Source organism: Chlorocebus sabaeus, chromosome 1, assembly GCF_047675955.1.
Source record: "Chlorocebus sabaeus isolate Y175 chromosome 1, mChlSab1.0.hap1, whole genome shotgun sequence".
In the NCBI taxonomy this organism is placed as follows: domain Eukaryota; kingdom Metazoa; phylum Chordata; class Mammalia; order Primates; family Cercopithecidae; genus Chlorocebus; species Chlorocebus sabaeus.
The window spans coordinates 35,588,739-35,614,162 of NC_132904.1; the positions used below are offsets into that span (position 1 = coordinate 35,588,739).

The 25,424-nt window shown below is 36.6% G+C and overlaps 1 long non-coding RNA gene and 1 pseudogene across 3 annotated transcripts in view; both read right to left on the reverse strand.

Annotated features, from left to right (window-relative positions):
* The window catches only part of LOC103238493 (uncharacterized), a 634,265-nt gene that overhangs the window by 209,628 nt on the left and 399,213 nt on the right, over positions 1 to 25,424 (reverse strand). The window lies entirely within an intron of this gene.
* Positions 2,696 to 3,589, reverse strand: LOC103238402 (ATP synthase subunit g, mitochondrial pseudogene; annotated as a pseudogene).

Here is a 25,424-nt window from a genome sequence, read left to right on the forward strand (position 1 = left end):
CTCTTTACCACAAAATCATAATTCTCATCAACAAACCTCAAAATGTGCCAGATACCACTGCTAGGAACTTTATTAAGATGATCTAATGTGATCTTCCGTAGATGGGAACCATCCAGAGAGGCCAGTGTTTGCCCAAATGCTCATACATTTTGATGACAGAGTTTGGATTTGAACTTAAGTCTGGAATCATGAGTCTAAATTACTACAGGTTTCTTGAGAGAAGTTTATTGTGTCTGTGTATCCAAATATCTAGCATATTTTAAAGTGAACAAACAAGCAAATGAGCAAACAAATGTATAAACATCTAAAAGTACCCTCACTCTTGGCTGGCTGAGTGGGCTAAAATGGCAAATTCATCTAAGTATTTTCACTTAAAAAACCTTGCACCTCACATCTCACTTTTTCATTTCTAATTTTTAGCAATATGTGAAGATTACAATGGGGAACCTTTATGTACATTGGCTTTCAATCTGTGGCTTGGATTTAATGCTTTTTTTCACCCAAATGCTGGGAGAATATTGAGAGGGTATGCTGGCTCTATAGTGTCAGCTTAACCCCTTCACATTTACTAAGGGAACGAAACCATTTCACATAATTTTTGAGAAGACATTACAGTTAACGGGTAAAGATGGGTAAGTATATGACACGTCAAATTTTGCTGGCAAGAATTCAGCATAAAAAAATCAGAAATCAGGAACAGCATTCTTTTTGATTATCCACATGCCTTAAGACAGGACCAATAAAAGAAGTGTCAAAATTAGTATCATCAAGAAGCACAGTTGTCTAAGATGTACAAAATATAAATCCTTCTAACAGTCAGTTATTCCCTGGCTGCCAAGAATGATAAAAGTAGATATGTATTTCTTATGATTTTAGACTTTGGAATAACTTTGTTCAATATAAATATTATGAGAGATATTTGAGCCATTCTTAACAATTAGCATAGTATAAGTTAACAAATTATGATGGAGAGGGATTGATTTGGCTTAGAGCAGTACTTAGGCATGCAGGTATTAGAGATGTAACACTGAAATAAGGGGAGCAGACATGGTGAAAATGATGCATAGTTTAGTAAGCATTGCCATAAAGTTGACAAAATGCATGAAAATCATCAGAAAGAAAGTCAAGGAATGCCCTGCCCCTGTCTGAAAGTTTCACCTGCAGTCTAGAGTGCTTCTGAAAACTCAATCCCCACCTGCCTGTGACATTCTCTCAGGCTCTCACCACCTATGCATTCCACCTGACCTCAGCCTAAAAGTTCATCTGGTGACCCAGAGATCAGTCCACCCTTCCAATCACAGCCAGCATCCAAACTCTGGGGTAGCCTGACTCCAGCCCAGCCCTTCAGGACTCATACACACTGTCCAGTAGGCCAACTAGGGGCCTGAAAACTGGGAAACCACTTACCCCATTGCAACTCTACTGGCACCTGACCGCTTTCTCCAGTGCCTGAAGTCAGACTGACCCAACCAGCTAATACCACCACAACTAACACCCACTCAATGTGCCCAAAGATAGAGCCTGCTCCTTTTAAAGAGTGCTATCGCATTGGAGAAGAGATGGACCATAAAGCAATCTATATCATGTTGCGTGATGAACTTATGCCCTGAATCTACTCCCACAGAATCACCAAACCGGTGTTTCCTGTGGTTCTCAGCCACACTGCGGTTTGGAGATAGACTACAGTATGTGTCTGAACTGGGAGTCACAAGCCCTGGAACAGGGGTGTGATAGAGAAACAGATCAAGTTACTGCCTATCTAGGACAGGAAGCTATTGCAGCCCCCTGACCTTCCTGCAAAGACCTTAGCACATTTCCACAGAAGCTTCTCCTAGCCATCCTCATCAGGACTGGTTCCTGCACTTGACATCAGGGCATTCATGGGCAAGACAGGAGCTTCAGATTTGCCCAGTGGTGTCTTCCCAACCCCACAGAACAGGAAGCTCAGGGCACTAGGCACTCCACTGTCCAGCCCTTGACCTGAAGCAACAGAAAATGACTCACAGTGAACAAAGCTGAGGTACATACCTATCTGCTAGTGTCACAGCTAGCTCTTACTCACAAGATTCATCTACTGGCCTGTAGGTTGAAGCACACAGACCAATATAAAACCTGCCAACAGAAAGTACATAGGGCTATAGAAGTAAAACCAAAAGACTCTATCCAATACACTCCTCTTCACGTGATAAGGAACCAACATAAGAATTCTGGAACCATGAAAAATCTGATCATTATGACACCACCAAAGGACCATTCTAGATCTCCAGCAGTAGTCCCTAACAAAAAATGGAAACTCAGAAATGACAGATCAAGATTTCAAAGCACAGATTGCAAAGAAGCTCAGTGAGATTCAAGACAAGGTTGAAAATCAACACAAAGATATTTCTAAAGCAATTCAGAAAATGAAGGAAGAGATAAACATCTTAAAAAGAAATGAATTAGAGCTACTGGATATAGACAACTCACTTAAGGAATTTCAAAATATATTGAAATTTTTATTAATAGGCTGGACTGAGGAGAAGAAAGAATTTCAGATATTTAAGACTGGTCTTTTAAATTGACCCAGTCAGACTAAATTCAGGAAAAATAACTTAACAAATGAACTAAATCACCAAGAAATATGGGATTATGCAAAGCCAGCAAACCTACAAATTACTGGCATTCCTGAGAGAGAATGATAAATTATACAAAACAATAGTTCAGGAAAATGTTTCTAATCTTGATAGAGAGGTAGAAAAAGGAAACCTCGTCAGACTAACCATTGCCTCCTCAGCAGAGACCTTATAAGCCAGAAGAGACTGAGGATTTAAATTCCAGCCAATAATTTCATATCCCGCCAAACTTTCTTAAGTAAAAAAGAAATAAAATCATTTTCAGACAAGCAATTGCTAAAAGACTTTACTATCACTAGACCAGCCCTACAAGAGATCTTTAAGAGATCTCTTAAACATGGAAATGAAAGAACAGTATGTGCCACCACAAAATGACACTTAAGTACATAGCCCTTAGATCCTGTAAAGCAACTATACAACAGAGACTGCAGAATGACTAGCTAACAACATCATAGGACCAAAATTTCACATATCAATATTAACTTGGAATGTGAACAGTTTTTTTTGACAAATCTTATTTTATTCAGATAGCAGTCTGATCACACATGGTCCAACAACACTCAAATAATAAATCAAATATGACTAGATGTTAAAGATTGGTCTTCAAACATCATAGCCGATGATGCCATGCTTGCCTATGATCTCTCCAACATAAAACCACATCAACACCTCAGTGGCCACCAAACCATTCAGCACAGCTTCCTTAACTGTGAGCTGTTTGAAGCTACCAGTCTGAGCACTATTGACTATGTTTTTCAGGCTCTGAATAGCTCTAGGAATCTCAGCAGGGGTGGGAGGAACCAGCTCAACCTTGGCATAGTACCAAAATGTGGCCAATCGAGGCTTCGAGTAAGTCACAGCAGCGTTCACCAGAGCCGGGGTCTTCTCCACAAGGTTACGGACGAATTGGGCCATGGTTCTGGGATGCAAAGTCCGTCGCCCAGAACATAGAATGTGAACAGTTTTAATGACCCACTTAACAGGCGAAGATGGTCAAGCCCAGATTAAAAAAAAAAAAATCCATCCATCTGCTGTCTTTAAGAGAACTATCTCACAAATAACACTGCCCATAGCTCAAAGTAAAGAGTTGGAGAAAGATCTATCACACAAACAGAAAAATAAAAAGGACAGGGCTTGCTATTAGATAAAACAGACTTTAAACCAACAGTGGTAAAAAAGGACAAAGAAAGGCACTACCCAATGATAAACGATTCAATACTACAAGAAGACTTAATTATCCTAAATATATACACACCCAATATTGGAGCACTGTGATTTATAAAAGTAGTACTTCTAGACCCACAAAAAGGCTTAGACAGTCACACAATAATAGCGGGAAACTTCAACACCTTACTGACAGAATTAGATCATTTAAACAGACAACAAAGAAATTCTGGACTTAAACTTGACACTTGACCAATTGGACCTAATAGACATTTACAGAATGCCCCATTCATCAACCACAGAATATGCATTATTCTCATCTGTACACAGGACATACTATATGATGGATCATATGCTCTAATCATAAAGGCAAGTATCTATAAAATGCAAAAAAATCAAAATCATATCAACCATACTTTTGGACCACAGTAGAATAAAAATAAAAATCAGCACTAAGATCTCTCAAAACATATAAATACATAGAAATTAGACAACTTCCTCCTGAAAGACTTTGGGGTGAAGAACAAAATTAAGGCAGAAATAATTTTTTTTTGAAATAAAGGAAAACAGAAACACAACGTAACAAAATCTCTGGGATGCACCAAAAGCTGTGTTAAGAAGAACATTCATAGTACTAAACATCTACATCAAGAAGTTAGAAAGATCTCAAATTAATCTAACATCACCCCATCATCCTTAGAGGAACTAGAAAAAATGAGAACTAACCCCAAAGCTAATAGAAGAAATAACTAAATTAAAATCAGAACTGAATAAAGCTGAGACCCATAACTCCATTCAAAGGATCAATGAACCAAAAGCTGGTTCTTTGAAATGACAAACATCTATAGATTGCCAGGTAGGTTAACAACAAAAAAGGGAAGAATCATATAAATGCAATCAAAAATGATAAATGAGACATTACACCTTATCACATAGAAATACAAAAGATCCTCAGAGATTATTATGAATAACTTTATGCACACAAACTAAAAGACATAGAAGAAATGGATAAATGCCTAGAAACACACAGCTCCCTACGACTGAATCAGGAAGAAATTGAAACCCTGAACAGACTAATATTGAGTTTGATAAAAACAAAAAACAAACAAACAAAAACACTACCAACCAAAAAGAGCCCTAGAACAGATGGATTCACAACCGAGTTCTACCAGACATACAAAGAAGAGTGGGCACCAATCCACTGAAAATATTTCAAAAACTTGATGAGGAGATACTACTCTTTAACTCATTATATAAAGCCAGCATCGATGTGATACCAAAATCTGACAAAGACATAACAAGAAAAGAACACTACAGACCAATGTGCCTGATAACATAAACACAAAAATCCTCAACAAAATACTTGCAAACTGAATGCAGCAGCACATAAAAAATTAATTCACCATGATCAAGCAGGCTTTATTCCTGAGATGCAAAGTTTGTTCAACATATGGAAATCAATATATGTGATTCACCACATAAACAGAATTAAACAAAACCATATGATAATTTCAACAGACACAGAAAAAGCATTCAATAAAATTCAACATCCTTCATGATAAAAAAGTCAACAAACTAGGCATTGAGGAAACACCTAAAAACAATAAATGCCATCTACGACAAACTCACAGCCAACATCATACTGAATAGGCAAAAGCTGAAAACATTCCCCTTGAGAATTGGACCAAGTAAAGTGTGCCACCCTCATTTATCCTGTTCAACATAGTACTGGAAGTCTTAGAGCAAACAATCAGGCAAAAGAAGGAGACAAAAGGTATCCAAAAAGGAAAATAAGTCAAATTATCTCTTCTTACTGATGATACAATTTTATACCTAAAAGAACCAAAGGCTCCTGGAACTGATAAACAATGTCAGTAAAGTTTCAGGATACAAAATCAATATGCAAATATCAGTAGCATTTCTATTCACCAACAATGTTTAAGCTGAGAGCCAAATCAAGAACACCATCTCATTTTCAACAGCCCCTATGAAAGAAAACACCTAGGAACACGTCTAACCAATGAGGAGAAAGATATCTGCAATGACAATTACAAAACACTGCTAAGAAAGCATAGATGACACAAACAAATGGAACAATATTTTATGTTCATGAATTGGAAGAATCAATATTGTTTAAATGGCCATACTGCCCAAAGCAATCCATAGATTCAATGCTATTTCTATCAAATCCCCAATGCCATTTTTTCACAGAATTAGAAACAACTATTTAAAAATTCATATGGAACCAAAAAAGAGCCTGAATAACCAAAGCAATCCTATGCAAAAAGAACAAAGCTGGAAGTATCACACTACCCAACTTCAAACTATACCACAAGGCTACAGTAACTAGAGCAGCATGTTATTAGTACAAAAACAGACCCATAGACCAATAGAATAGGATAGAGAACCCAGAAATAAAGCCACACACCTACAACCATCTGATCTTTGGCAAATTCAACAAAAAATTAATTCAAGGTGGATTAAAAATTTAAATGCAACAGCTAAAACTATAAAAGTACTAGGAGAAAATGTAGAAAATACCCTTCTGGACATCAGCCTTCACAAGAATTTATGACTAAGTCCTCAAAAGCAATCAAAACAAGTACCTGAAATAAAAGTGAAACCTAATTAAACTTAAGAGCTCCTTTCTGCACAACTAAACAATCAACAGTGTAATAAGACAACCTAAATAATGGGGGGAAATATTCACAAACTATGCATCCAACAAAAATCTAATATCCAGAATCAATTTAATATAATGAACTCAATTCAAGAAGCAAAAAACAAACAAACATAACAAAAAAACTGACCTCATTTAAAAGGAGGCAAAGGACATAAACAGACATTTCTGAAAAGAAGACATAGATATGGCCAGCAGACATTTGAAAACGTGTTCAAAATAATTAATCATTAGAAAAATGCAAATCAAAACCACAATGAGACACCACTTCCCACTAAAAAAAATAACAGATGTTGAGGTTGGGGAGAAAAGGAAACACTTATATATTGCTGGTGGAATGTAAATTAGTTTAGCCACTGTGGAAAGCATTTTGGAGATTTCTCAAAAGAACTGAAAACAGAACTACCATTCAACCTAGCAGTGCCATTACTGGGCATATACCTAAAGAAAAATAAATTGTTCTACCGTAAAGACACCTGTACTCAATCACAGTATTATTCCCAATAGTAAAGAAATGGAATCAACCTAGATGCATATTAATGGTGGACTGGATAAAGAAAATGTGGTACATATAAACCATGGAATACTACACAGCCATAAAAAATAATGAAATAATGTCCTTTGTAGCAACAGGGCTGTATCTGGAGGCCATAATCCTAAGCAAATTAATGCATGAATAGAAAACCAAATACCACATATTCTCATTTGTAAGTTAGAGCTAAACATTTAGTACACATGGATATAAAGATGGGAATTAGAGACACTGCAGACTGTTAGAGTGGAGAGGGAGAGAGAGTGCAAGGGTTGAAAAACTACCTATTGGGTACTATCCTCACTAACTGGATGAGATCATCCATACCCCAAACTTCAGCATCATGGAAGGTACCCATGCAACAAACTTGCATGTGTACCCCTTGAACCTAAAATAAAAGCTGAAATAAACAAAGAAAAATGCCAAGGCAATGGTGGTGTGTTTTCCAGTTCTGCATAAGATTATACAGGAAAGAGTGCACTAATGTCTAAGTCTGTGTTGATTTTCATGTGAGCAAGTTCACTTCTCTTTTTCCTAACATCTTGACTTTTCACAGTCTTTAGTCCCACATGGGAATATATTTTATTTTAGTGCTTTGCAACTTAAGCTCAGAACTAAAACATATTGTCCTTCCTGACTTTAAACCCATTCTTAATTATCTAGGTGGTAGCCCATTGCCAACCGAGTGAATACCTTTTTTATTTGTTTGTTTTTACAATATATGCCTATAGTTCATACATGGTTCTCTATTATTTTTGCTGGTAGTTTTCCTAAAGGCTAACAGAGAGCTTGGGAGATTTATTCTGTGTGACACACCTGTTGTCTTTTCATCACAGGTTCAAATGTTGCCCAGTCTCTGGGGAAAAGCAAATCAGCAGCAGCAGATGCTGTTTTCATTCTACTCATTCCAGTTTTGACACAATTGTTCAGAATATGTGCCAAATGTTAACCGCTAGCTCATTCTCTTTCCAAATCCATGGTAAGGTTTTCAAAACTGTACTCTTCATTTAGCAATCTTTTGTTAAAACTATGTTCCCACCATCTTATTGGCAGAAAAGGGAAAGAGAGCTAGTAAGGATTCCTTTTTCTAACTGCAATGGTCTTCCCCTGGAATTCTATCAGGATCTATTTTATGCAAAATTATATATTCATTTTTTTAAGAGGAGATAAACTGGCTTGTGGAAAAGTAGTAGTACCACCTTAGGCATGAAATTCAAGGATAAATTGAAGAATATAAATACATTTGTGTAAGAAATAAGATAATATCACAACCTCATCAGTTCTAGTATGATCTTTTGTTGGATATGCCTAGTTTTGATCTTTGCCTTCCATATTCCATGCTTCCTCTCCATGCTGCATACCTCAGGAGGGGTTATTCCAGAGGAATAATTCTCAGGGACTGCTTCAGTTAACTTATTTGTCACCTAGCTTCTGGTTGAGTGCAGCCAATAGAAAGCATAGATATGGGATTAGCGGGTTGGAGAACATTTGGTTGGGGTATTTATTTCTATTGAAATTTTATCTTCATTTATCATGGGAAGATAGTTGCATCCCTCTTCTGAAATGGTATTTGTAATATAATGGCTAGATTTACATAATAAAAACATTTACCTCCCCTATTAAAACATATGCATTTTGTTGTTGTTGTTGTTGTTGTTGTTGAGACAGAGTCTTGCTTTGTCGCCCAGACTGGAGTGCAGTGACCGGATCTCAGCTCACTGCAAGCTCCGCCTCCCGGGTTCACGCCATTCTCCTGCCTCAGCCTCCCGAGTAGCTGGGATTACAGACGCCCGCCACCTCGCCCGGCTAGGTTTTTGTATTTTTTAGTAGAGACAGGGTTTCACCGTGTTAGCCAGGATGGTCTCCATCTCCTGACCTTGTGATCCGCCCGTCTCGGCCTCCCAAAGTGCTGGGATTACAGGCTTGAGCCACCGCGCCCGGCCAATATGCATAATTTTCTCAAAACCTTGCTTTCACCTGCTTCATTGAAAATTATTTAATAAACCAATAAATTAATGACCTATAATGTCACAGCCTTTTCTCTGTTGTTCATTAGTTTGGTGGCAAAAGAATGGAGAATGACCAGTTAACTTTTGTGAGAGGGGAGGAGGTCTCATTTTCTCAATGTAAAATGTAACAGTGGGATGGAAGTTAACTTTTTGGAGATGTCTCATTTTTTTGCGAATGTGAAATTTAATTATAAGAGTGAGGTTTTCTGGGTCTTGACCAGTCCCTATGCATTTATCTAATATAAATCCATGTGCCATGCTAAAGCTATCAGTAAAGATGAGCCCAAAGCTGAGAATATTTGCCTTGTATTATTCATGGGAAAATCATTGGTTGAGGATATTTCTTGGTTAGAGTTATATCTTGGCTTTACTTCACAGATATGCTTTATACATATCAGACAATATCTGATTGACTCTATTATGATATTATTTGATTATTACATTATGGATTCAATAGAAAAACATTAATACCAGAAAAAGAGTGCGAAAGATAGTCTAGGTTTTTTGGAATCTCATAGTAATCCTTATAATAACATTGATTAGTAAAGGTCAATTTTGCATAGGTTACAAAAATATAGTTCTATAATCAAGACTGACAATAATCCTCTGCCTAAAATAGACACACTACTAGACAGGTTTCAAATTGATTTTACTGGATTAGTGGTTTTATATAAATATGTATTTATATATAAGTAAATATATATATTTAAACATAAATCTGTTTTGTTATATAAAAAATTTATATAGAAACAATATATATTACCAATTCATGTATTCATATATACATAAATATGTAGAGATAAATATTATAAATATTGCTATATATTTTATACATTTATAAGTATATATAAATATTGCTATATATATTTATAAATACATATACATAAATGTATATTTATGTGTATATATGAACACATAAATGAATTGGTGATAACAAAGCAGAATATAAGTCTTTCCCTTTTACCTGAAAAGTTATACTGTCTCTTTCAAATTATTGGCTAATAGTTTATAGAGCTAAAGATGTTTCTCTGTGACAATTTATTTAAGATTTACAGCTTTTATGATAATCTAAGCCAATAATCATTCTAATACTTGAGCCTCTTTTCCCCAGAAAACTTACAATCATGGCAGAAGGCAAAGGGGAAACGAGCACATCGTCACATGGCAATGGGGGGAGAGAGCGCGAGCGTGAGTGCGCCAAGGGGGAAGTGAAACACACTTTTAAACAACCAGATCTTGAAAGAACTCACTCACTATAATGAGAACAGCAAGGCGGTATCCGACACCATGATACAATCATCTCTCACTAGGTCCCTCGCCTAACTGGGGATTACAATTCAACATGAGGTTTGGGTGGGGACACGGAGCCAAACCAAAACACCATCCATTTCTTTCGTGCATCTCGAAATCGACTAATTATTTGATCATGTTTTAAAACAGAAGTATAAACCCAATCCATCTTTTGGAATGGTAGATCATATCCAAATCAGCAATATTAGTTCTAGATTAGATATAATTTTAGTCAAAGTACGTTAAATTCCTTTCTCCATGTTCTAGCCTAGTCATCTTGGTTCAATTTCTTAATCTCATTAAGCTTCAGTTTTGTCTTCTATGATTGGCACAACGTATAATGCATACTTAACAGAATATTTTAAAGATTAATTGAAAAATGCACACAAAGCTCAGAGTACAACACCTGGCACATAACAGATATTCAAATATTGGTTTTGTTGCTGTTTTTGTTTTTCACTAATCTGGCCCTAGTAACAGAATACAATTTGTTTTTAAACAGTTTATTTTTTAGAGCAGTTTTAGGTTCATAGCAAACTTTAGCAGAATGTACAGAGAATTCCCATATTTCCCCTGTCCCTACATGAGCAGCCTCCCCATTATCAAATTTCCTAACAGTGTACTACAATCTTTACAACCAATGAACCTACATTGACACATCTTTATCACCCAAAGTCCAAAGCTTACATTAATGTTTACCTATGGTGTTGTACATTCTATGGGTTTAGACAAACGCATAAGGACATGTATCCCCCATTATAGTATCATACAGAGTAGTTTCATTGCCCTAAAAATTTTTTTATGTGCTCTGCCTATTCATCCTTCCCTCCTCCCTAATCCTGGTAATCATTGTTCTTTTTACCATCTCCATAGTTTCACCTATTGCAGAAGGTCATACAGTTGAAATCATACAGTATGTGGTCTTCCCATTTTGTCTTATTTGACTTAGTAATATGCATTTAAATTTATTCCACATCTTTTTAAGGTTTAATAGCTCACTTTCTTTAAGCACTGAATAATTGTTTGGGTTTATCACAGTTTTTTTATACATTCATCAACTTAAGGACATCTTGGTTGCTTCCAGGATTTGACAATTATGAATAAAGGGTCTATAAACATTCATGTGCAATTTTTTTTTTCCAGATAACCAAAAAAGTTATTTTTCTTTTTTTTCTTTCTTTTTTTTTTTTAGTTTATTTATTTATTATTATTATACTTTAAGTTCTAGGGTACATGTGCATAACGTGCAGGTTTGTAACATATGTATACTCATGTGCAAGTTTTTATGTGGATACAAGTTTTTGCCACCTTTGGGTAAATATCGAGGAGCACAATTGCTGTATTTTATGGTAACAGCATGCTTAGTTTTGTAAGATACTGCAATACTGTCTTCCAAAGTCATTGCACCATCTTGTGTTCCTTCCAGCAATGAAAGAGAGTTCTGTTGTTCCACATCCTTGCCGTATTTGTTGTCCATGTTCTGGATATTGGCCATTGTAATAGGTATGCAGTGATACACAATGTTGCTTTAATTTACATTTATCTGATGGCATATGATGTAGAGGCTCTTTTCATATGCTTATTTGCCATTGTATGTCTTATTGGATAAGGTGCCTATTTAGACTTTTGGCCCATTTAAAAAATCTAATTTTCTTATTGAGTTTTAAGAGCTTCTATATTTTGTATAACAGGACTTTATTATATATATGTTTTGGAAATATTTTCTCCTAGCCTGTGTCTCCTCTTTTTAGTATCTTGACAGTGTCTTTTATGGAGCATAGTTTTAAAAGATAAAATACAGCTTATGATTTTTTCATGGATTGCTTCTTTTGTGCTGTACCTAAAAATTTGTAATCTAGATTTTCTCCCATGTTATCTCCTAGGAGTTTCATAGTTTTAGATTTTATGTTTAGGTCTATGATCTACCTTGAGTTAATTTTTGTGAAGGGATTAAGGTCTTTGTCTAGATTCACTCTTTTCTTTCTTTTTATGCATATGGAAATCTAGTTGTCAAATCGTCATTTGTCAAAAAGACTTTCTTTTCAACACTGTATTGCTCTTATTCATTTGTCAAGGATCAGTTGACTATACAAATATGGATCTATTTCTGGGCAGTTTATTCTATTCCATTATTCTATTTGTCTGTTCTTCTAACATACATACTCTCTTGATTACTATAGATTTATAGTAAATCTTGAAGAGAGGTAATGTCAGTCCTTCAACTTTGTTCTTCTTTTTCAATATTGTGTTGGTTACTCTGGGTCTTTTTCTTCATATATAAACTTTAGACTTGGTTTATCAATATCCACTAGATATTTTGCTGAAATACTGATTGGAATTGCAATGACTCTCTAGATAAAGTTGGGCAGGATTGACATCTTGACACTACTATCTTCCCATCCACAAACATGGGATATCTTCATTTTATTTCATTAGCGCTTGATTCATCTCAGAGTTTTGCAGTTTTCCTCATGTAGAACTGGTCCATATTTTGTTATACTTAAGTGCTTCAGGGTTTTTTAAAATAATATAAATGGTATGGCATTTTAATTTCAACTTCCACTTGTGCATTTTTAGTATGTAAGAAAGACATTCACTTTTATATATAATGTTGTCTCCTGCAACCTTGCTATAATAATTCATTAATTCCAGGAGATTTTTGTGAATTTATTCTGGTATTCTAAATAGCCAATCATGTCATTTGTGAACAAAGACTATTTTATGTCTTTCTTCCCAATCTGTATACCATTTTTCTCCTTTTCTTGTCCTATTGCATCAGCTAGAATTTCCATTATGATGCTGAAAAGTGCTGACTGTTCCCAATTTTAATAAGAAAGCTTTGTGTTTTTTACCTTTAAGCACAGTGTTAACTGTAGGATTTGATATTTGGTATTCTCTATCAAATTCAGTTTGTTTCTCTCTAGTCTTAGTTTACTGACAGTTTTTTATTTAGTTATGAATGTGTGTTGGATTTGTGAAATACTTTTCTAGCATTTATTGATAGGAACATGTGAGCTTTCTTCTTTATCCTGTCAATGTGATGAATTACAAATTGATTTTTAAATTTTGACTCAGCTTTGCATACCTGAGATAAATACTATATATGATGTGTAATTCTTATTATACATTGTTGGATCTAATATGCTAATATTTTGTTGAGAATTTTTGCATGTATGTTTATCACAGATATTAGCTTGTAGTTTTCTTGTAATTTTTTGTCTGGTTTTGCTGTTAGGATGATATTAACACCATAGAATGAGTTAGGAAGTATTCCCTTTGATTCTGTCTTCTGAAGGATATAATAAAGAATTGGTATAATTTTTCCTTAAATATTTGGTAGAATTCACCATTGGACCCAAATGGGTCTGACATTTTTGTTTTGGGAAGTGATTAATTATTGATAAAATTTATTTAATAGATATAACTGATTCAGATTGTCTGTTTCTCTTTTGTGAGTTGTAACAGATTGTACCTTTCAAGGAACTGGTCCATTACATCTAAGCTACCAAATTTGTGGACAGAGTTGTCCATAAAAGACTTTTATCCTTTTAATATCCATGAGATATATAGTAGTGTCCCTTCTTTCATTTCTGATACTAGTAATTTTTGTCCTCTCTTTTTTTCATTTAGCCTGGCCAGATGCTTTTTGGTGTTATTGATCTTTCCAAATAACCAGAGTTAGATTTTATAGATTTTCTGTTTTCATACTGGAATTATGGATTCCTTTTTGCAGTCCTATCTGTTTTTGCCTTGCATTATTTTGATGCTCTGTTAGAAGGGACATGCATGTTAAAGATTGTTATGTCTTTTTAGAGAATAGATGTTATCACTATTCAGTGCCCTTATTCATCTCTGATAAGTTTCCTTGCTCTGAAGTCTTATCTGTCTGAAATTAATAAACTTGCTCATGCTTTTATTTGATTAGTGTATACATGGTATATCTTCCTTCATCCATTATCTTTTCATCTATTTGTGATTTCATATTTAAAGTTGGTTTCTTGTAGATAACGTATGGTTGGGTTTTATTTTTTGATTCACTCTGACAACCTCTTTTAATTAGTTCAGTTAGACTATTAACATTTATTGGTTAGTGATATAGCTGGATTATTTGTTGATGTTTTCTATTTGTTTCACTTAGTCTTTGTGCCCATTTTTATCTTTCATTCTTTTTCAAGTCTTTCGTTTTGAGCGTTTTATATGTGCTCATTTTTTCTTACTTAGTGTATCAATTACAGCTTTCAAAAACTTTTTCTAGTGATTTCCCCGGTTTGCAATACAAATATACAGCTAATACAACTAATCCAAGTCCATTTTCAAGTAACACAATACTACTTTACTGGAATTGTGGGTATCTTATGAAAACAAAATAATTCTTCTTTCCTCCCATCCCTTGTATCACTGCTGTCATTTATATTATACATAAGCAATTGCAAAAATACATAGATAATTACATTATTTTGAAAAAAATGTCTTATGTTAGGTAATTGTAGAACAGAAAATTTAAAAGTTTTTATTCTACATTAACTTATTTCTTCTGATTATTTGTCTTTGTTTATACAGCTCCATGTTTCTGACCTGTGTATTTTTATTTCTCCCTAAAGAACTTCTTTTAACATTTCTTACAAAGCAGGTCTACTGACAACACATTTCCTCAGTGTTTATTTTTCTGAGAAGCTTTTATTTCTTCTTCACTTTTGAAGAATATGTTTTCAGGCTACAGAATCCTAGGTTGGTGGTGCCTTTCTGTTTTTTTTTTTTTTTTTTTTTTTTTTTTTAATTGTTACTGTTTTTCTCTCCCAACTCTTCAAATATTTTACCCCACTCTCTTCTTGCTTGCATGGCTTCTGAGAAGTCAGATCCAGTTCTTATCTCTGTGCCCTTGTAAGTAAGGTGTTTTTCCCCTCTGGCTCCTTTCACAATTTTTTTTCTTCATCTCTGATTTTCTATAGCTTGAAAATAATTATGCCTAGATGAAGTTGTCTGGCATTTATCTGGCTTGGTGTTCTCTGAGCTTCCTGGATTTGCAGATTGGGGTCTTATTTCGAGGAAAAAAAAAAAGTAGTAATCATTGTTTCAAATATGTCTTGCATTTTTTTCTTCTTTCTTCTCTTTTTAGGCTTTCTATTATGTGTGTGTTATACCATTTCTAGTTGACCCTCAGTTCTTGGATATTCTGCTCTTTATCTCAGGTTTTCTCTTTCTTTTTGATTTTTCAGAGGTTTCTATTTTCAGAGATATCCTCAAGCTCAGAGATTTTTTTTTTTCCTCAGCTCTGTCCAGTCTACTAATAAGCCCATCAAAAAATTCTCCATTTCTGTTACAGTGATTCTGATCTTTAGCATTTCTTTTTGTTTCCCTCTGAGAATTTCCATCTTTTTGCTTACATTGCCCATCTGTTCTTACATGCTATCTACTTTAACCATTGGAATCCTTAGCATATTAACCATAAGTTTTTCTTTAATTCCCAGTCAGATAATATCAATATATCTCTCCTATCCGAGTTTAATTTAGATGCTTATTTTTTTACAAACTAAGCTTTTTGCCTTTTAATGTCGTTTAACATTTATAGCTGGACATGATAAATATACTAGGTAAAAGGAACTGCAGTAAATAGGCCTTTAGTCATGCAGTGTTAAGGAATGGGGGAAAGGAAGCATTCTATAGTACTGTCATTAGGACTTAATGTATTAGTCAGCCTGTGCCTCTAGATTGTGAACTTTAGTATGCTTCTCATTCCTGCCTCAGATGGAACATGTTGGCTGGAGCGAGTTACAGTTGAGTTTTCCTCCAAGTTAGTTAGGCTCCGATAAAACTCCAACAGTTTAGGTTCTGGTTAAATGGTATCGTCCCAGGGCAACCCTTGTTAGGAAGGAAAAAATGCTGTGGTGTATTTTAAAATGATCCTTTGTTCCTTCCCTCTGCTGGAAGCATGAAGGGATTTTTCTCTGATATTTACAGTGAGAACCTGGTCAAGTTCCTGGAGGTAAAACTCAAAAAAATGTGTCCCTCCATTACTGGATCCCCTGGAGTTTTTAACTCTCAAACTTGTCCATGCTGAACTTCTAGCAATTCATCAGTTACATTTTAGGTTTTCTTATTTGGGCACTGGTTCACACAGAAATCATTGCTTGTGGGTTTTGCTCAGGTAAGTTGAGATTCTCTGTATTTGCTTCTCTGTCCCTCCAATTTTGAGGGCAGTGGTTGGCACTATGACCTTACTTCTCTGTCAAATCTGAAATGAGTTGCTTATTTTTCAGCCTGTTCTTCTTTGTACTGGTTGTTAGGATGGAGTAGAACTTTCAAGCTTCTCACATATCAGACGGAAAACCTAAGTAGATTTTTAGAAATTGAAAATGCTTCTATTTTTTTACTGGTCTGGAAACACAAGATTATTGAAAATTCTTAGTGTATCAATTTACCCATTTGATATTGAATAGAACATGGTTTTCTTCTTGGCCAGGAAAAATGTAGCACATTCTGCAATATATCTTAGGGGAAAATTAGTTCCAAGGGAAAGATCTGTCTTTTATGCATAAGGAAGGTCTGGCTAGCATTTGGGCTCTATGGAAAATGTGTTCATATATCTTTAGCTAGGACAAAGTCTACACAAAATGTTAATAGCAAACTGCAAAGTCATGGAAACTGTAGGACTTGCACATAAATATGCAAAATGTTCTTGAAAGGCAGAGTATTTGGGTGGGTTTAGATTCTTGAAAACAAGACAAAAAAAATGTAATATCTTTATACCTTGCAGATGCAGATGAGCCATGGGAATTTGATTTACATTGCTAGAGAAAAGGGCAGTGATAGGATTAGGTTTTTCTCTATTGATTACCTCTGTTTAATTAGACTGCTTGAAAAACTTCTCTGTGAGGCATTAGAACTCCTTTGGAGTTGCTTAATTTCCTCAAGAAAAAAATAAACTTCATAGATGGTGCCAAGGAATTTGCCTTAAGTTCAGAAAATTTATAAGAGCTCCAATGTGTAAAAATAAAAAATACATTATAGAAATAAAGTGTTGGAACTTCTGATTTTGAAAGGATTGTAGGAATTGTGGATTTTACACTTCTGAAGTAGAGGGATAATCAGATGATGAGTTACTCACGGGTTTTTTTCTCATAAGCAAATAAGAAAAGGAAGCAAACACTTAGTTCATTGCCTGTGCTGGAATCTGAGAAACTAAATTTAATGTTACTCATTTAAACTTGTAAACAACTATGTGAGATAGGTAATATTATCATTACAAGAATATTACTAAACATAGAAAGATAAAATAACTTGCTCAGGGCACATAGCTAGCAGCTGACTGAGCTGTTACTCACTTGAGTTTACTTTATAAACTCTTTCCATTGATAAACACCACAGTACAGTCAGAGACAGTACAGTTCAATCTCCCTGAGGAAAACATTGGTAAATGCCAATTTGGTCTTCTAAAGCTTCTTTGGGAAACATGGTGTCTTCGTTTGTTTTGTGCTATGACAAAATACCAAAGACTAGGTAACCTATACTTAACAGAAATTTATTGAGTCCCAGTTTTGGAGGCTGAAAAGTTTAATATCCAGCTGCTGGAATCTGGTGAGGGACTTCTTGATGCGCCTTCCCATGACATAAGGCAGAAGAGCCAGGAGAAGGCAAGAGGGGGCCAAACCCGACATTTTATAATGGCATCAGTCCCACCCATGAAAGGACCCCTCCTGGTCTAATCACCTCTTTAAACTGTCACCTGTTAATAACATTATTATGGCAATCAAAGTTCAATATGAGTTTTAAAGAGGATAAATATTCAAACTGTAGCTTTCCAATCCTGGTCTCTCAAAATTCATGTCTTTCGGACATACAAAATGCGTTCTTTCCATCCCAACAGTCCCAGAAGTCTCAACTCATCCCAGCATTAACTCAAAAGCTAAGTCCAGAGTCTCATCCAAATCAGATATATGTGAGAGTCAAGGCACAATTCATCCTGAGGCATATTTCCCTCCAGTTGTGAGCCTATAAAATTAAACAAGTTATGAGCTTCCAAAACGCAATGCCATTAACAGATATGGAATAAACTTTCCCATTTCCAAGGGAAAAATTGGAAAGAAAAATGAAATAGGTCACAGGATGTACAAAACCCAACAGGGTGAACAATCTAAATCCTAAAGCCTGAAAATAATCTTTGACACTATGTCCAGCTTTCCACACTCACTGGGGTAGGGATTGGGTCCCCAAGGGCTTGGAAAGCCCTGTCTCCATGGCTTTGCTTGGCTCAGCAAAATGAGTAGTTCTCACAAGTTTTCTTGTGCCTGCAGCTCTTCCTGGCTACTGTTGCACACTGGTAGCTTTACTATTCTAGGGTCTCAGGAGCAGCTTCACCCACATGGCTCCAGTAATCACTGTCCTATTGGAGGTTGTCTGTAGTGCCCTCCTACCACAAATCTCTCTCCCAACCTCCAGGCTATCCATGACATCCATTGAAATCTAGGTAGAGGAAGCCATGTCCCCACAGGTCTTGGATTCTGTGAACCCCACAAAATTAGTACCACATGGACATTGCCAAGGTTTACAGTTTGTAACTTCCAGAAAGGCTGCTCAAGCCACACCTGAGCCTGCTTGAGCCATAGCTGGGGTAGATGAAGAGTACCAGAATGCAGGGAGTGGAGATTTAAGGTACCCCTGAGCAATGTACCCCAAGGTCCTTAGTGTACTTTTGACATCTCTTTTGGCATAGTTTATTTCCTCAGGCCTTGTCATTCTGGGCCTATGATGGAAGGGGCCACACTGGAAATCTCAGAAGTATCTTTGGGGTCATCCTCCCATTATCCTGATGAATAGTCTCTGGCTTTGTTCTTCTATCTGTACTAATCTTATCAAATGGTCACTGAGAGTCTCCTAAATCTTCATGCTGTGTGGTATAGCTTGGATCTATGTCCCTGCCCAAATCTCATACAGAAATGTAATCCCAATGTTAGAAGCAGGGCCTGGTGGGAGGTGATTGGATCATGGGGATGGATTCATATGAATGGTTGAGCACCATCTCTCTTGGTACTGTCCTCAAAATAGTGAGTGAGTTCTCATGAGATGTGGTCATTTAAAAGTGTGTAACACCTCTTCCCTCATTCTTGCTTCTGCTCCAACCATGTAAAAGGCCTGCTTCCCATTGACCTTCCACCATGATTGTAAGTTTCTTGAGGCCTCCCCAGAAGCTGAGCAGATGCCAGCATCAGGATTCCTGTACAGCCTGTGGAACTGTCAGCCAGTTACAACTTTTTACTTTACAAATTACCTAGTCTCAGGTATTTCTTTATTCCACTGTGATTCCCTTTTAATTATAAATTCACTGTTTAATTTTTCTCTTCCTGTATTTTACTCTATGTGGTTAAAGAAGCCAAGAAGCACCCTGAACGTTTTGCTGCTCAGATATTTCTTTCACCAGAAATCCTACTTTATCAGTCTTAAATTCTGCCTTCTATAAAACCACCAAATCAATGGACACAATTCAGCCAAGTTCTTTGCCACTTTATAAGAAGAATGGACTTTGGTTCAGTTCCCAATACTTTGCTCTTCCTTTCCATCTGATACCTCATCAGAATTGCCTTTGCCATCCACATTTCTACCAATATTCTGATCATGACCATTTAGGTAATATCTAAGAGGTTTCAGGCTTTCCCTACGACTATTTTCTCCTTCTGAGCCCTCACCAGAATCACCCTTAATTATCTGTTCATGGCAATCTAGGTCTTTTCCAGCATTCACTTTAAAACTCTTTCAGTCACGACTCATTACCAGATTCCAAAGCTGCTGCTACAGGTTTATGTATCTGTCACAGCAACACCCAACTTTTCTGGTACCAATATTTTGTCTTAGTCCATTTGTGCAGCTATAACATCATGATATAGACTGGGTAATTTATGATGGATAGAAATTTATTGATTTACAATCCTAAAGGCTGGGAAGTTCAGTATCATGCTGCCAGCATTTGGCAGGGGCCTCCTTGCTCCCACGGTAGAAGGCAGAAAGGCCAAGAGAGGGCAACAGAAGGTCATCCTTCTTTATAATGGCAGCAGTACCACCTATGAGGATACAGCCCTCATGGCCTCTTAAATCACCTCTTAAAGGCTCCAACTCTTAATACTGTTAAAATAGCCATTACATTTTACAGCGCTTTGGAGGAGACAAACATTTAAACCATTGCCCATGGCTAATAAAATAGATGTGTAACACATATATATCACCAAAAGTTGTTCAGACTGGCAATTTGTATGACTAGGAGAAAAGTGTATTTTCAATAACACCCATAGAGCATCCTTTTTCATCATCATTCTGGTAAAGAAAGCTGGGAACCGGAAAAGGAGACCAACTTTAGAGAGCAATGATTGAGGAAGAAAGTAGCATGGCTGGCTCTGAGGCAATCCAACTACCTGCTTCATAAAGCAAGGGCCCCACTAAGCATGGCTCTACCTGTTTGCTCAGGAGGCTTTTGGCTGTAAGTGACAGGAGATTCAAATAATACTAGTTAAAAAATTTAGGAATGTTTTCCCCAGTTTAACAGAAAGTTGAGAAGTGATCTGATGTTAAAACGGACTTAATCAAGTGGCTCTGGTTCAATGTCCTGCGAGTTGCTTGGTTCTACCCTCCTCAGTGTGCTGACTTCATTCTTAAGTGGGTGAGAGGATGATGCCTTTGCAATCCACATTCACTCCTCACAAAAAAACAAAATAATAAAGGTTCTCTATTCCTGCATCTTTCTTGAGAGTGCTTGCCTGAAAGCTCCCAACAAACTCTCATTCTGGTTGATTCCAGCTGGGCCAAGTCATTTTCTCAATCTACGGCTATTGCCAGAAGAAGGAAATGTTAGGTACACATGTCAAATGGAAACACCACTGGACAAAATCAGGATTCTTTTGGGAAAGAGGAAAGGATTAGATGATCAACATTTTTTCATTGCTGACCACATAGAACACTGCATATGTCCCAGAATGGTTTGAAGAGAGCTTAAATTCAGTAAATTTAGATGGAACTTATGATCAAGGTGAAGACGTGAAATTAGCACTAGAATTTGAAGCTGAACAAAATACATGAAGGCAGAATTTATAAATTCAGAAGTGAGATCTTTGCTGCAGAATTATCACCTGGTAAATAAAATTTATGATACTGAAATCCTCTCAAAATTGAGAAGACAAATTTATCATAATTCTCTTTCTAAAACATAATCTACTATACTAATTTGCTGATTATTTAATGTTCAATTTTAAAAATTCTGTCTTTATACTTTCAATTTTAGAAAAATTCTAAATATCTAGAAAGTTTATCTATAGAGAGAAGTTGAATATATATAATTCAACTTCTTATATATATTTATATATAATTATATATAAACATATAACTTCAACTAAGTAATGAAATCATTACTTATCTTACCATCCCTGAGATAAGCATTGATAATATTTTAAGTATACTTTTAATCTATTTTTAAATATATTTTTCTTTTGAGACAGAATCTCACTCTGTCTCACAAGCTGGAGTGCAGTGATGTGATCTCTGCTCACTACAACCTCCGCCTCCCAGGTTCAAGTGATTCTTCTCTGCCTCAGTGTCCCGAGTAGCTGGGATTACAGACGTGCACCACCATGCCTGGCTAATCTTTGTATTTTTAGTAGAGATGGGGTTTCACCATGTTGGTCAGGCTGGTCTCAAACTCCGACCTCAAGCGATCCACTCACCTTGGCCTCCCAAAGTGCTGGGATTACAGGCGTGAGCCACCATGCCCAGCCTTTAACTATATATATATATATCTTTTAACAGAGAAATTTCAATCACACTTTCTATTTGTTTATTTTGTTTTGTAAACTTATTATACTTTTTTATACAATAAAATAATTAAATATATATTTAAATATATTTTTTAATTTCTCTAATTTTCTAATTTGTCTCTTTTATAGAGCTATGGTTAGTTTCAACACAACAGAAATTGCTTTGAAGTGGCAAACCTATTTCCAAACAATTTCTTATAGCAGTAAGATATTGCCACTTACAATATCATATGATAACAATATGATACCACAGGGTAGGTCACATGTTCTAGATAAACTTTTCTAAAATTCTAATTGTTAGATTTTTTTTTTCTCTTAAGAGTGGAATATTAGCACTTTCATCTCATAAAGACTGATTCTCATTCTCACCTTCCCTGAAGTTTGGAAACAACGAAATGATAGGCAATAAATTCCATATGCATCATGTCTGAAATATCTTATAATTTACTAACCAGAAAACAGTTTCTGAACCAAACTGGTTACTATAAACTCATTTTCAATTCAGGACCCACCTATGTTTTCATAAGTATATTCTGTCTAAAAGAGTTTTTTGCAAGGCAATTATTTGATATGTCACTCATCTGAGATATATCATCCAAAGTGGAGTAACCATTATTAAGACAATGCATTGAACTCACTGCTTCTCCCTACCACACCCTAGTTCTTTACTTAATTCTGCACCCAATCTCTGTTCTTTACATGTAAGTAGTAAGACATATCTCTGGAATCCTAGAATCTTTTAACCTATTATAGAAAAAACAGGTTAGAGTTTCTAATGAAAATATTTAAATCCTCTTTGATTCTCATGTGAATTATAGCTATGGGAAAACTGTTTTCAAAAATAATAAAATGAAATTCTATTAATATGGTTATCCATATATTGTCACCGGAGTTACCTCATTCTACCTTGCATTGTAGATATTTTCTTAAATTTCATTTTCCCTGCTTGATTATAAACACCTCTAAAGCAGTGGTCAGGTATTAGTTATTATGCCTACTCTCCTATTTCTAATAGTGTTCTACAGTCAAAATAGCATTTGTTAAATTATACAGATAAAGGACAGAGGATAAAAATTCATAGCTACACAAGTTTATCTCAAAATTATTTATGATTCTCTATCTCTTACTTTAAGACTCAGTAGATCTACTCAAATTCCACATTTAGTTTTCCTGATTTACTTTTAGCATCTCTTCTATATCATTTTAATTGGAAACAAAAAGTCCACCAACTTTTGAAAAACAATTTGAGAACACTTAGAATAAGGCTGCTAAAAATAGAATTATCACACTATAATGTATGAGACTTCAACATCCAGCTCTAATGGAGTAATGGAGAATGGATTTATTTTTGAAAACAGAGACACAATAGAGAAAATCAATAAAAACAAGACTTGATTCTTCGAAGAGATCAATAAAATGGATAAATCTTTAGTCCGATTAAAAAAAAAAAGGGGGGGGGGGCGGAGCAAGATGGCCGAATAGGAACAGCTCCAGTCTCCAACTCCCAGCGCGAGCGACACAGAAGACCGGTGATTTCTGCATTTTCAACTGAGGTACTGCCTTCATCTCACTGGGGAGTGCCAGACCATCGGTGCTGGTCAGCTGCTGCAGCCCGAACAGCGAGAGCTGAAGCAGGGAGAGGCATTGCCTCACCTGGGAAGCGCAAGGGGGAAGGGAATCCCTTTTCCTAGCCAGGGGAACTGAGACACACAACACCTGGAAAATTGGATAACTCCCACCCCAATACTGCACTTTAAGCAAACAGGCACACCAGGAGATCATATCCCACACCTGGCCGGGAGGGTCCCACACCCACAGAGCCTCCCTCATTGCTAGCACAGCAGTCTGTGATCTACCGGCAAGGCAGCAGCGAGGCTGGGGGAGGGGCACCCGCCATTGCTGAGGCTTAAGTAGGTAAACAAAGCTGCTGGGAAGCTGGAACTGGGTGGAGCTCACAGCAACTCAAGGAAACCTGCCTGTCTCTGTAGACTCCACCTCTGGGGACAGGGCACAGTAAACAATAACAAACGCAGCAGAAAGCTCTGCAGATGCAAACAACTCTGTCTGACAGCTTTGAAGAGAGCAGTGGATCTCCCAACACGGAGGTTGAGATCTGAGAAGGGACAGACTCCCTGCTCAAGTGGGTCCCTGACCCCTGAGTAGCCTAACTGGGAGACATTCCCCACTAGGGGCAGTCTGACACCCCACACCTCACAGGGTGGAGTACACCCCTGAGAGGAAGCTTCCAAAGCAAGAATCAGACAGGTACACTCGCTGTTCAGAAATATTCTATCTTCTGCAGCCTCTGCTGCTGATACCCAGGCAAACAGGGTCTGGAGTGGACCTCAAGCAATCTCCAACCGACCTACAGCTGAGGGTCCTGATTGTTAGAAGGAAAACTATCAAACAGGAAGGACACCTACACCAAAACCCCATCAGTACATCACCATCATCAAAGACCAGAGGCAGATAAAACCACAAAGATGGGGAAAAAGCAGGGCAGAAAAGCTGGAAATTCAAAAATTAAGAACGCCTCTCCCCCGGCAAAGGAGCGCAGCTCATCGCCACCAACGGATCAAAGTTGGACGGAGAATGACTTCGACGAGATAAGAGAAGAAGGCTTCAGTCCATCAAATTTCTCAGAGCTAAAGGAGGAATTACGTACCCAGCACAAAGAAACTAAAAATCTTGAAAAAAAGGTGGAAGAATTGATGGCTAGAGTAATTAATGCAGAGAAGGTCATAAACGAAATGAAAGAGACGAAAACCATGACACGAGAAATACGTGACAAATGCACAAGCTTCAGTAACCGACTCAATCAACTGGAAGAAAGAATGTCAGCGATTGAGGATCAAATGAATGAAATGAAGCGAGAAGAGAAACCAAAAGAAAAAAGAAGAAAAAGAAATGAACAAAGCCTGCAAGAAGTATGGGATTATGTAAAAAGACCAAATCTACGTCTGATTGGGGTGCCTGAAAGTGAGGGGGAAAATGGAACCAAGTTGGAAAACACTCTTCAGGATATCATCCAGGAGAACTTCCCCAACCTAGTAGGGCAGGCCAACATTCAAATCCAGGAAATACAGAGAACGCCACAAAGATACTCCTCGAGAAGAGCAACTCCAAGACACATAATTGCCAGATTCACCAAAGTTGAAATGAAGGAAGAAATCTTAAGGGCAGCCAGAGAGAAAGGTCTGGTTACCCACAAAGGGAAGCCCATCAGACTAACAGCAGGTCTCTCGGCAGAAACTCTGCAAGCCAGAAGAGAGTGGGGGCCAATATTCAACATTCTTAAAGAAAAGAATTTTAAACCCAGAATTTTATATCCAGCCAAACTAAGTT